We start from the raw sequence: 14925 nt of genomic DNA, 5'->3' as shown, positions 1-14925 counted from the left end.
ATTTGATTTAATATTTCAATATCATCTTAATACATGAAGCCATGTTAAGTGTGTTTTTCTACGCTTAGCAAGAGACTTTGCGAAAACGTTCATATTCTGCTGTTCTGTGGCCACGAATTTGCCGGTCTTGTCTTTTTCTTGCAGGACCCTGTACATTATAGTACTAAATTAGGTTTAATCGTTTGCTCACCACCACAGCGTCTCGTCTCCACTGGCAACACGCACGATTTGTGCCACAGGTAGCAGAGAGGACAAGTAGCGATTGCAAGTGACATTGTTATTTAGTTTCTTTTTTCTTGTCTTCGCCACCTGGCTACTGTTATAAAATGTTAAGAGATACTAACAAAAAGTATTTAAAAAATTCAACAAAATAAAAAATAAAGACTGCAAGTGATGTCACTAGCAGAAGTGCAAGTGTCTGAGAGTGCGAGTTCAAGTCTGCAGCCAGACCCTCTTGGAGAATAGACACCATGCAGTCTATACCAGAAAGATAAATGATAGGCTTGTTCGAGATGCATTGGCGCTGAACAGACCGATCGGCGTGTGACATTAAAATACTGCGAGAGCGATCGGAGAGCAGACGACTCTTTATGTTCTTGAATCGCTTTTGTGGTACTTTGATGTCACCGATCGGTCTGCACAGCATCCTTGCATCTTCAACAAGCCTGATTAGTTCAGAGTCTTTGGGTCTGAGTCGTTCGTTCTTTTGTCGAGTGATGCGACAGCAGCAACAAACAAGTGCATAGTTTATTTCATTAATCTTACAGTTAAGTAATGTTTGTGGATTCAAATTTTATTTGAGCTTTGTAGCTTTTTATGTAATACAATTTATACATTTGCGTATGTCTGTGAAGGTTCTTTTCCAAAACACTTAATGTACTAATGAAGAGTTGGTTAATGCTTTTAAACGTTATCTGTATGATAGGGGAAATCATTTTGTTGATTCCTAAATACAGTGCAGCATTATAAGATACCGATCTTGGAAACGGTCACATTACAAAAGAACAAATGACTCAGACCCAAAGACCCAGGATTTATAACTAATCATTTTTGTTTCCTGTAGTTTCAGTTAACTTTACGAGGATGTGACGTGACAAAAGAAAGAAACGACCCAAAGACTCTGGAGGTGAGGTGAACAGACTGCACAGCAAGCTAAGCAATGAAATATTTTTTTATACTGTATAGAATTTTGTTAATAAATATTTTGTATAATTTGGTCTTTATTGCATTATAGTTTATTTAATGTGATCAAAGTTTGCTTAAATGGATGTGTTGGGGAAGTTGGATATTAACTGCTGAAATGAACGAAATGACTTGAAAAAGGTTTTGTTCATTTTGCTAAACGAGATACAAATATCGGAGTCAGTATATTTTTGGATAATCTGTAGTTATACTAAGTACAAAGAAAGTACAAAAAAGTACAAAAAATACAAAGATATTAGCAACTTTTACTCTGTATTCACGACATTTTTTGAATCAGTATCTGTACTCTTTACTCCACTACATTTGTAATGAGTGTTGCAGGTACACGTTACATTTTGCATGGCACCTAGCTTTTTCTGCAGCAGTTAATTTCTGCCTCAAAAGAAGTGATATCACCAACTGCGGGGCACTGAAAGTAGTGATGGGAAGTTCGGTTCTTTTCAGCGAACCTGTTCGATTCAATAAACCAGTTGAAGAAAACGGTTAACTGGTTCTTTTATGCTCGATGTAATGACATCATCTATCAAACATTCAAATATATAAAGTCATTAATATTAATATTTAATAAATTTACGTTTCACCAAATTGCCCTTCATTCAAGCCTTCGGTTTACCTGGTCTCATAACACTAGCATAGAATCAGTTCAGAATCAATCACCAAAAGAATCAGTTCGGTTCAGACGCTCTGTGTGTCGGTTTGCTTCACGCTGAATCACACATGCGCAGTATCATCAGCTCCTCGACTCCCGAATCGGAGAGGGCCGAAAGAAACGGTTCTTGACTCGTGAACGAATCAGTCTTTTGTTATTTTCGGTTTCTTTTGGTTTTTAAAGGATTTTAATCACATTTTTGTGCAAAGCATCTTGCAGAAATGTTGAAAATGGCCTGTCCCCCAGTATGATTTTTCTACTTCTACTTGCTATCGAGGCCAAAAAAGTCAAACTATCATAAAAAAACATATACTTTTATAAAGCCTTAAGTGTCACTTCATTAGTCATGAATGGATCGTGTCAAATAATAATAAATAAAAAAAATTATAATTTAATCGGGTCCCTAGGTTCTCATCAACCCTGTTACTTTTTATGAAAACACATCTTTAAAGATAATGGGCTGTTCCAAAAGTTGCATCAGTTCCAGGAAGTGACATCATCTGCCGTTCATGAAGTTGATGGTAGAAGACAAGTAAGTGTTCTCTTCTTTTTAATGAATTTTCTTTGAATTTATGTTATGTCTGAAAGACAGGGACATGCTCATTGTGTCAGCCCTGTTACCAGAAAAGCATAAGTTAAAAATGTATTTGTACATATTTAAAAATGTACATATATAACATCATTTAAGCCTCTCATTAAGGCACGTAATGTGGTGTCATTACTTATAGCTCATGGCTAGTAATGGCCGCCAATAACCTTTTTCGTCAACCCTGTTACCATTCCAGGGTAAAAGGGTTGACGCAAGTGCCTTTTGTGTGTCTTACCCATGTTGTATACCCAAGAAGGGTTAAATCAAGGGCAACTGAACTTGGTACTTCCATTTTTGAAGAGACTGCCTTTCATTCAAGGGCTTTCTTCAGTTCTAAATTACTGATGGGGAGTGCCAGGTATTTAACCTCTGTGGGGTTGTCACCCCTGAGCCAACCCTTCTTGGATAACTATGACCTGGATACACTGGATACCTAAACTGATACACACAAGTGCATTGGGTTTTATAAATGTGCTTTATAAACCAAAAGTCATTATTATTTTTATTATGAGAAGTCAATAAATTAACAAGCTTTTCAGTTTGCATTTAGGACACTCTCCATACATGCACTCCATGCAAACAGTTTGAAAAAGTTTTCTTGTCAAAAAATAAATCAAACTTGTGTGACTTGTATGGTTATTTGAGAGCATGTGAACTACTTACATTTACAGTATGCTACACAATCATAAATAATCAGGGCTGGGGAGTAACGAAATACATGTAACAGGGTTACGTATTTAGAATACAAAATATGAGTAACTGTATTTCGTTATAATTACATTTTAAATAAGGGGTAATCAGATTACAGTTACATCTGAAAAGTATTTTATATTACCAGTGATTACTTTTATTTTTATGTCATTTATTAATTTAGTATTTAAGTTTGGGGATTTCAACCAATATCGCGACTGATTTTTTTCCATTGAAACAAAAACCTGTGTGAAGCAGCTGTTCATTTAGCGACTCCTAGTGAGCGTGCATAAAAGCACATAATGACACAAACATTCTCCTAGAAATCACACTCTGCATTCAGTCAACAGATCCATACGAAGCATGCATGAAATAAGGGTTTATGAAGTCAAACAATAGCTTTATGTGCTTTACAGATGAACTTGAATTCTTTATTCATTCGAAATGTTCAGTATCATCTTTGGTTCGGTAATGCAAGTTCATAATCCGATTCGTGAACAGATGATTCTTATGAGTGAATCTTTTAAAATAATAAATTCCTTTGTTTAACGAAACCAGTGTGGAAACTAATGGTTCACTAACGGGATAGATCTGGGTCAGGGTATATTCTGGCAAACCGTTTACCAATCACGTTTCGCAATTGGCAAAGCAAACTGTGGTACACACCACTACCAACACACAATGGGTAACTCTGTGTTTTCTCAGCACTATATCATAGAAAGTACGACATTTGAGAAGTAGAAGGCGGGGCAACAGTTAAAACATTTTAAAGTTAAAGTTCATGCAAACAGATATTAATAGATAAGTTTCGGTTTTATATCATTTTTATGCTAAAAAATTTCAATAGAGCTGTCTACAAAATATGCTGATTAGTCATGTTGAATTAAAGGTTTATGAATGTCCAATTAAGACTCCATTACAACCATAAATGTAACTCAAACAATCAGTATAACCAATACGGTAACTGTTGTCAACACTGTTACTGATGTGTCAACCCTGTTACTTGTATAATATTCTAATATAATTAAAAAAATAAAAATGTAATCAACTAATTGTAAATGTTTAGTAAGAGAGGCTAATAATCCACTCAAAATTGAACTGAGGTGTTTCATTTTTGCTTCCATACATTCTTCTTAAAACAAGATGCTGGGAGAGTGTCATTTGTAAATGAATGTATTCATCCACTAAAAAAAATAAAACTTTCAATATTCTCAATTCGCAAACACTCTTAATTGTAACAAATTGGGGTATATCTTTCACAGTATATCAGATTTGTTCTATATATGTATTTAAAACCTTTTCAAAAAAGTAATTAATATGTTGGTAACAGGGTTGACCAAACACACACATTCGAAATGGTTATATGAAAAAAATAAAATAAAACATTTCCTGAGAGGTAAGGATCTACTTCATCCAAAAAGGGGCTTAAAGATTTTCAAAACAGTACTTTGAAAATCAAACATTTAAAGTGGGAAATGGCTCGTTTTCGTATATGTGTGTGTGTGTGTGTGTGTGTGTGTATGGGTTGTTGATGTGACATGGCATTTTCACTGTCCCACAAGATAAAAAATGAACATTATTAATATTGTCATTATTTAAAATGCAGTAAATGGTTAAACATATCTTTGCTCTCCAGGGACCAGTTGTTTTTTTTGTTAAATAGACAATAGAGTTTTAGTTAATTCAGTAAAAGTTAGAACCGAAAGTAACATCTTGGAAAGTCAAATTAATATGTTTTGTCTTGTATTAGATGCAACAGACTAAATAGGGCATACAGTAGTCTAATAAGTGTTTGAATTAACTGTCTTTTACCTTTGGTACAAATTTTGAATTGGTATGTTAGGCTCCATTTTGTCAATAATCAATTAAGGGGCCAGTGTGTTGGAGCCATTTACTGTAAAGTTTTACTTGGTCACTGGGTGGCACTGTGACACAGTATAATTGTAGCACCGGTGTAAGTGCCAGGTGTGTGTGTTGGTATTTGGGAAGCACAAGGTATTTGACCACAGGGCAGAGTAACGTGCAAAATGGATTATGATCTTACACTGTGTCTTCAAGGTATGGACTTGGATTGTACATGTTAATGAACAAGGAACACTCATAGCAAGTTGTTTTAGTAAAATAGTTATTTGTAGCAAAAATAAAGAAAGACATTTGTTTGCATCTATTTCCGCTTGCACGGACTGTTTGTACGCGTTCTAGAACTTGCTCACTCATTTTATCAATGACAGAGGCTTACTGGAAAGCTGTTACAACACCTCTGCAGTAAAATGATCCGAACTTCCCATAACTAACTTCCCTCTTACTGTTGACCCAGATGTACATCACTTGCATTGCACTACCACACTCGTAACCCACGCACTTGGTTGAACTGGAAAAAAAAAAAAAAAAAAAAAAAAAAAAAAACGTTCTGTAGGTCCAGAGGCGTCATGCCCATTCAAAGTGAGGGGGCACAAAAACTTTTTTTTTTTGACTGGTAACATACACTATTTTTTCTAAAATGTTCTAAACTAAACTTTACAGGGAACCCTAACAATTGTTTTGTATACAAGTTTATATTATACACTTTTGTATAATAACGTCATAGCTATGCATTATTATTAATTATAATAAAAAAATCAATTATGTAAATATATAAATGTAATTTTCTCACTAGTTTGTGCACACTAGTGGTTTTCTAGTGTTAATATCTTCTAACTGCTGTCTTTCTGCGGTTGAAACACTCCTTGAGTGATTACATGATACACTATACATTCAGTGAGTTGTAGTGTATCTTTCAACATGGATCGGATGTTCCTTCAGTGTTTACTGAATGCACTCCTGCTTTGCTTGAACTTGAGGCACATCGGGAGTGCGCATGATCCTGGTCACGCTACTAAAAAGCTACAAAACTATATATATTTTTTTTTTTTTTTTTTTTTTGAAATTCTTAATAAAATTTGAATGAATGAATTTTGAATGCTGAGACTTGGTTTCCAGTTTGGAAAATAAAGATCAAATCGAAGCTTTGAAAAAAAAAACAAAAAAAAAACAACAAAAAAAAAATACTTACTGCAGTGACATCTCGTCTGGCTACTTTGCACCTGTGAATATTAAGGATTAAGCATTAAAGTCTACTTTAAACATAATTCAAAACTAAGAATATACATGCTTCTTTTTTCATCATAAGAAATTGAGATTTTATGTACAGAAAGGCACGTAAGTCATTTTTACAGTGATTTTCAAAATAAAACACTTCGATTCAAAGCTGCATTACAGAAAATGTCAATAATTAAATATTTCTATGAACAGGCAATATCATCAATGGTTGAAAATAATTTTAAATGCAATTGATTAAAGCTGAAGTATGTCTGGATGTCCTATCTGTTGGATATTGCTCTTCTTAAGGTATACACATACTAATCTGGATTTTGTTTTGGTCTCGAGTATTATATTTTCTGTCACATAATGTATATTCTTTATTAATTTATTTATTGTTATTTATTTTATCTCATTTTAATCTCTCTTTTCAATCTTATGAGTCTAAGCTGATCTTGGGCTTTATTGTAAATAGTTATCTTTTAAAATGTGTTATAAATAATAATAATAATAATAAGGCTGATGTCAGTTGTGTGCCACTGAAAAAAAAGAATATATATATTTATTTATGTATTTATTTATTTTTTTTCTTCTAGATTTTCAAATACATCAGCTGTTGATTTGACAATCGATTGGTTTTCCCAACATGTTGTACTAAATACTCTGGTTTAAACAATCCAGTCTCAAACGTCTTGTGAAAATGTTTAGTATGTGTTTGTGGTGTCTTAAAAAAAAAAAAAACTGTTTTGTTCATACTCAGGGCCCTGTCATACACCCGGCGCAATGCGACTCAAGGCGCAGCGCAAGTGTGTTTGCTAGTTTCAGTCCTGTGTGGTTCACATTTTCCCTTCCAGTGCCACGTCGTTTAATTAGCAAATGCATTTGCGCTCATTTGTGCGGTCATGAGCGTGCTGGTCTAATTAAGAGGTGTGTTCAGGAGCATTGCTATTTTAAGGAGCTGAAAATAGACTGCGCCATAGACCAACTCAAACCTGGTCTAAAGTCTGGCACAATGTTTTTTTTTTGTCATTTAAAGAGTGTACACGCAACACAGGGATGCACAGCACACAAACATGCCAAATATATATATATAAAAATGAAAGGATTGCATTGCATTTTTTTTTGGCTAATATATACAGGGGTGCTGCTAAGGATTTTGGGCCCCATGAAAAGAATCTTGACAGGGCCCCCAACACAGCTGAGAGTTTTTTCATATTAATTTACATAAAATCATGCTCTTTTATGGTATTTTGACTATCATTCTCATATATTTAAGTCAATCAGACAATTGAACTCCATCCCATGTCCACACCCGTAATTTGTCCTCTGTAATACTGCACTACTTCAGTACTGTATAATGTATATACTGTGCATAGCTGTACATGTGTCATATAGTGACATTTCTTCGTGGATGATGGACCATCACCTTCAACTCAACCTTGCAAAGAGACAGAACTGCTTGTGATTCCAGCAAACCCATAGTTCCATCACAATTTCACCATCAAGTTAGGCACATCAACCATAACTCTTTAAAAAACATCTAGAAGCCTTGACGTTATGATTGATGATCAGCTGACTTTCTCAGACCACATTGCTTAAACTGTCCAATCCTGCAGATATGCTTTATTCAACATCAAGAAGATCAGGCCCTTTCTTTCGGAACATGCTGCACAACTCCTTGTTCAAGCTCTTGTTCTGTCCAGGCTGGACTATTGCAATGCTCTCTTGGCAGGTCTTCCAGTCAATTCAATTTGCACTGGCTTCCAATAGCTGCTCGCATAAAATTCAAGGCATTGATGTTTGCCTACAAAACTACCACTGGCTCTGCACCCATTTACCTAAATTTGTTACTTCAGACTTATGTGCCTCTAGAAGCTTGCGTTCTGCAAGTGAACGTCGCTTGATTGTGCCATCCCAAAGAAGCACAAAATCACTTTTACAGACTTTTAAATTAAATGTTCCTCCTGGTGGAATGAACTCCCCAACTCAATCCGACCAGCTGAGTCCTTAGCCATCTTCAAGAATCGTCTTAAAACCCATCTCTTCCATCTTTATTTGACCCTCTAACTTTAACACTCACTATTCTAATTATATTCTTAAAAAAAATCGAACTACCTTTCTAATCTTTTTGTATTCTATTTTCTTTTCATTTATTATGCAATTGTATATGTATGTGTGTGTGTATGTGTAAAGACCTCTAACTAGCTTGCTCTATTCTTTTATTTTTTATTTTCTTTTTTATTTATTATATTATTTAAAATCCCATGCTACGTGTACTGTGTTAACCTAACTGAGACTTGTTATAGCACTTATATATCATTGCTCTTTTTGTTGTTTTTGATTGCTTCCACTGTCTTCATCTGTAAGTCGCTTTGGATAAATAAATGTAAATGTAAATGTATTCACATATATTTATATGAATATTTGTATTGTACACTGGCAATGACAATAAAGTTAATCTAATCTAACCTAATATTTTTATCATGACAGTTGAAATGTAACGGAAACACTGAAGAGCGTTTGAGAAAATTGAGTTCCCTTATCATGCACTTTTAACATTCCAACAGCCACCAGCATTCATTTTAACTGTAACATTTAAACTTATGGTAATTATCTTTAACACTAGAATGAACACGGCATCATTTTGACAGTTTTGAAATTTGCATAGTCAATAACTTTGTCTAAATAAATCACAAAGCCTTGCTGCTCCCTGACTTTTCCTAAAACTAAACGAATTTTCATTAAAACTAGTTGAAATATTTATGGTGTGTATAAAAACAGAAATATAATCATTTCTACCTATAACGTCCACAGGCAGTCATTTTGCGCTGTTTAAATTGAGTTTTGTCGACGGTCTGGAAAAGTGCCGTAGGCTACGATCATTGTCACGGGCGGTCCACTAACAATTTAGGCCTACTTAAAAACCCACCTTTTCTTGTGAAATATTGGGTAACATACTGTCGACCCTTTGCCTCTTTCACTTCTCTATTCACTTTCACTATTTTCTTCTCTTTCCGTTTTTGACTTCCAGATTTTTGAGGCATTTTCACATCCTCTGTCAAGTTGAATCGGCGCTATTGTGTTGCCTTGGTTACTGGATACAATTTGGGCGGACTGAACCATTTTATGATAATCGAGAGGGGGAGAGGGGCCCACGGAGGTTTGTGTTTCCTAAACAAATAAATGTTTTGACATTAGGAAACAGCAAATAGAATAATTTAAAGTTAATAATTTTTACTATCAAATATTTTTTTTAGCACCACAATTTTATTGGGGGCTTCTTCGGGCCCCCACTTAGTCATGGGCCCCGAGAATCGTCATCGTTTACCCCCCCCCCCTTTACAGCGCCCCAGAATATATATACACTGCACGTTATGCCCAAAAAAACACCCATTTCTCGTTAAGAGAATAGACAGGAGGCTTGTTTGAGCTGCGCCTTGCCTCGCCTGAAATTTATGAGAGAGTAGGCGGCTGCAGTGAGAGGAGGAGTGAACAAAGCGCAGGCAAGCCGGACAGATCTCTCTTCTCATAGTGGATCTGACACCTGTGAGATCAGAGATGGCTATCGCGGGATTCACGCTCGTGCACAGTGTTGCTAATAAACTGGATGTAATTCAAGTTCTGTTGCTTTTATATGAAAATAAATAAAATGAACAAGACACCCATTTAACTACATACCAAAGACGTGTTTATCAATATTTACTTAGCCTATTTAATACAGACATATGTGTTTTTATTTATTTATTTTTATAAATATTAAATTGCATAACCCAAAGAGATCGCACTTTCAGATAGTTTGGAAATATCCACACATAACAGATACACATAAAACATGATATCAGAGTTTTAAAATCAAACATTTTAAAAGAGAACAATACATCACAGTTGTTTGAACCAATGAGCATTAAGCTGTGTCGTCAGCAAATCGTTTCCCATCGTGCTCTTGATCAGAGCAGTCGGTGGAGAGCAACTGCGCCCCGACTGCAGATTCCGACGCGTGCGCAAAATTTTTGAGATACATATTTTGTCAGCATGACATCAGAGCAAGGCGGACCGCACTCGGATACATTTCTAACCGGCATGCATCTCGCGGTGATCACCGGTGTTCGGTTCTGTGCAGATTTTGCTCATCTCAAACAAGCCTACTGACAACCTGTTTAGGCCAACCGTTTTTCGTCGTTAAAATAGCAAAAGTGGATTTGGACACGCCCTGAGTGCACCTGCGCCGTATGCTTTAAACTTTGTGTTTAGATCGTTAAAATAGGGCCCTGAATGTAGCACAAAAGGGCATGTCAAAACATCTCCAGGATCCAACAAAATGAAGTTATTTGCTAATAAATAGTTCATATTTCAGCTTTAACAAACATTGTATTTGGAATCCTCCATATGTGTTTTGTAAATAATTCTAATTGAACTCACCTGAAATATTTAAAAATCAGCTGGACTTGAATGTATGAATCTCACAGATTCAAACAGTTTCCTGCCTGCAACAAAATTATTAATTTACTTTTCAGAATACACAATTTTAACTGTTTAATTTTTGTTTGTAAACTACCAAACTATATAATCATCTGTGTGCGAATGTTATGTAATAGTATGCTGCCAAATCAATTGGAGGCACACATATACTAGAAATAATGAAGTATAAATGTTCCTACCTGTAGCAAGTGAAGAGTGATCAGCTCTGACTGAAATACTGATGCTGCTCTATTTAAATGCTCGATTTACTATCTCTCCCATGCCGCTTCCTTTCAATGTGAGTATATAAGGAAGAAAATACTTTCACTATTACATCATTTTCAGTTTCATCTTTTGTGTGTGGGATTTTTTTTTTTTTTTTTTGGGAAATTTCAGCTCATTTTCTCTTTCACTATCCCTCTTCTGAACTCTCGTCCCGTTATAGTCAAGGAGACCATTAATTAACTTTCTGTATCTTTCTGCCGTTTTTGAACTATCTACCTGTAGATAAAAGATGTAGAAGATTTCACCATCCACTTTGAGTGATTTAAAAGACTTAAAGTTGTGGTTTAAGTTTATTACATAATTCGCCTTCTTTATTATTGTTACAAATTCAGTTTGAAACTATATAGCAGCGTGGCCCTCGCGATTATTCTCCCTTAGAAGTGCCCTCTGAAAGCATTAATCTTGCAAATTAGAAAGCAGCCATCATTTCGTTTGTGCGAAAAAAAAAAAAAATGTGTCAAGTGAGTCATCTTTGTAAAAACATCCCAAAAGACATATGTCTCTCATATAACAATATTGGTAAAACAGTGTCTTAAAGGTTTTCAATTATATTAAATGTTAACACTCAAATCACAGTATTTTTATAGTAAATTAATTTAACATTTTTAATTTTAAATGAATGTACCTAAATAAAGTAACAAAAATGTATAAATAAGTGAGCGATTTTGTTGTTTTTACAGAATTAGAATATAGAATGCTCTCTACAAATGTGTTTGTGTGTGAATGTAAGTATATATATATATATATATATAGAGAGAGAGAGAGAGAGAGAGAGAGAGAGAGTATACACACTGTTTTTATGTTTTAAAGTATTCATTTAATGCATATCAGCAAATAAACCAAATATTTAGCAATTGCAGTAGTGGCTGGATGCTGCACATGTGTCAGGAGGTAAGGGCGAAGAGGACATGTCTCCCAGCAGCCAGCTATCATCAAAGCCATGCACCCTCTTCAACCACCTGCAAACTGCAGAAGTGGCCCACACAAAAAACGGGTTGAAACTCTATTGATACACGGAATGGGTTTGATGTGAAGGGGCGAGAAGAAACCACCCGAAGCACAGAACTGGTAATCCTCATGGACAGGTCGCGGTCTTCGCATACATGTCAAGGAAGGAATATAAATCAGGAAAAGAAAAACATTCTGATAAACGCTACAAACAAAACGAAACGGATTATACAAGATAGTGTTCTGTAACAAGCAGCAACAGAGCGGACCTCACCCTTTTACATCTGCGCCTGCGCGCTCACGCGAGGAGAACAACGTGTGTACGCGCAAAGGCTACAACGCAGGAAAAATACTCCAAAAGGAACATCAGCATTAGTCTCATAAACAGCATTTAACATTAGGTGGCCGTTGCATTGAGTTGGACACAGTCAGACTGTCAAGTTCAAAGGCAAACAAAACAATAAAGGCTAAAACGCCAAAAATAAGTAAATAAATAAAAATGCATGATTATGTTATGTATTATTTATTCATTTGGTATACTCATGTATTCTTTTTTTTAAATGTTTTTCGCTCGATATGACATGCATGGAAATGTAATGTATGTACTTGTATCGAGATGCGTATGTGTATATACATGTGTATGTACATAATCATGCATTCTTGATTGTTTGTGATTTTCCCTGTTGGTTTTTTCAGATACATCAAGGTAAGTGCACAAAGGTCTCTCTCACCCTCTCTCTCTCTCTTTCTCTCTCTCTCTCAAACACACACACACACACACACACACGCTATAATTTGCTGTTAAACTCCATATAACTCTATATACAGGCCAGAAACTAAGCCTTTTTTTGCACAGGCCTATCTAAAGGGTTAATGGTCCCACCTAGTGATCAACTGTAAAAATAACAAATGTTACCTCTTCCCAACAGGGGAAACCACCAACAATCAAGAGTGCATGATTATATGGTGTCATGGCTTTGCATCAAAAAATGTAGTTATAATGGAAGTCAATGGGGCAAAAACAGCCACCAACAATAAATGAGAGAGAAAAAATTAAAATCTAATGCTGCACAAAAACTAACAATACATCAAAGCCAATCTACAGTTACTAATCTTTGACATGCCCAAGACTGTCATAAAAGGTAAAAAAATATCCAGTCCACAATTACTTTTTATATTGAAAATATGTCATTTTGTGTGTGTTTTTTCTTCCCAAATCAGTGACATCATTTATGAACTTGGTAATTAAAGAGTTAAAATCTTGGATTTTCTTTTTAAATATTTGGTAGTTTTGATCAGGACTGAGGGTGATTAATAGATTTATGCAAAACAAAATTAAAAAATCTTTATCTGAGACATTTTTACAGCATTTTAATTTAGTGGGTGTTTTCATCCCGAACATAACAAAAGGGTAGTGAATTTACCCACAGTATACTGTTGAGTTTTTGAAAAATTTCAAGCATTTTCCCAAAATAAGTATAAAAATAAGATTTGTCACCAATCATTCCATTAGCTGAAACACAGAGAAAGTTGTGGCCAAAATAAGACTCAACTTTACCCCCTAGTGGACGAAAACGTCCCCAACAACGCATATGGGGTATAATGTAACAGCAAGTCATTTGTGCAAGTACATTTGACTTGCAGTTTTCCAAAACTTAATCATTTTTATTTGGTACCAGCTGCAGTAGTTAATGTTGTTTTATATTATACAGCTATCATTGAGCTAAGGTATACCCCCCTACCACCCCATCTATCATTGAAGAACCTGTGTTACACATGAAATTCATGTATTTATCTGTCATTTAAACTTATATAAACAAAAATCCTGTCTCCCCCTCTAGTGGACCTTAAGTGTAAGACCTTCATCGCTCAGATAATGAAAGTCACTAGGATTTTTTGAGAAGGAAAAAGTCTGACCAGTTACAGCAACGAGTCAAACGAGTCTGAAGATCTGAGCTGAATTTGGTGAAACAATAAAATTTTAGTCTTTGTCAATTACTCTCATAATAAATGATAATAATGTTCAAATATATGTCGGCTTTCTCAAGGCCAACAAAGAAGACTAAAAGAAAAACCATTCAATTTAGTATGGACTAAAACTAATATTACTAATTTATTTAATAAATTTAACTATATTAATTTTCCCAATTAATTATTAATGTCACACACACACCTACCTAGTACCTTTTGACTTAAAAGATGAGAGTGGTAAATGTTACAGACATATTATCATGGAACTGTTCAGTCCATTATTGATTTTTATTTCCACTTCACTTTTATCCAAGGAGACAAAACTATTTGCACTGTATTTACAGTGGGACAATATTCATACAATACTATAACCTAGAAATAATTTAAAGGGGTGACTTGCAAGTCAAAGCAGCACGAATTATGTGCGCAGCAACATCTGACTCAAATATTATGTTAATTAACAGTGAGCGGTGGTTTCAGACACTACTCTTATAAGACTCTTATTCTGAAAGAATGTAAGATCGAGTTGAAGGCGGAGCGATCCGACCAATCAGATGAAAGGAGCGTTTCAGCTCCGCCCACAAGTGCGTATGAAATATTGAAGCCATAAACCGTTTTTTAAACCCCAAACGACAAAATGAAAAATCAAGTCAAAAACTCATTTTCCGTTTGTTTACCTAGATGGAATAACGAATAAACGAGCCATTTTCCCATTTCTCGTTATTGAATTCATGTTCTCTCACTTGAATCCTCTTGAGTCTTTCGTTTTCTGATTTTTAATTGGAAACGGATTTGGAATGGACGGAAGATACCCTGATTCATCAGTTCATCGGTTCTCAATTCGGACGCGTCCGACAGAAACGATTCTCGGTTGAGTGTACTGGTGATCCGAAAACCGAAGCAACCGGTTCTTGACTCGAGAACGAGAACTGCTCCAGCAGTGGGCGTGTTTGTTCATTATCTGGCTCGGCTCGGTGTTCATCTTCAGTTCGGTCTTCACAGCATTTCATTCAGTGTACTGTTTGAGTAAATGGATTACCCCGGGATATTGGTT

At 35.3% G+C, this 14925-nt stretch overlaps 1 protein-coding gene across 3 annotated transcripts in view; it reads left to right on the top strand.

Annotated features, from left to right (window-relative positions):
* Positions 1-14925, top strand: part of LOC128017810 (uncharacterized) — a 176432-nt gene that overhangs the window by 156308 nt on the left and 5199 nt on the right. The window lies entirely within an intron of this gene.

Source organism: Carassius gibelio, chromosome A7 (assembly GCF_023724105.1).
Source record: "Carassius gibelio isolate Cgi1373 ecotype wild population from Czech Republic chromosome A7, carGib1.2-hapl.c, whole genome shotgun sequence".
Classification (NCBI taxonomy): Eukaryota; Metazoa; Chordata; class Actinopteri; order Cypriniformes; family Cyprinidae; genus Carassius; species Carassius gibelio.
The sequence above is the reverse complement of the archived record's forward strand: the minus strand, read 5'-3'. Positions and strand labels throughout refer to the sequence as shown.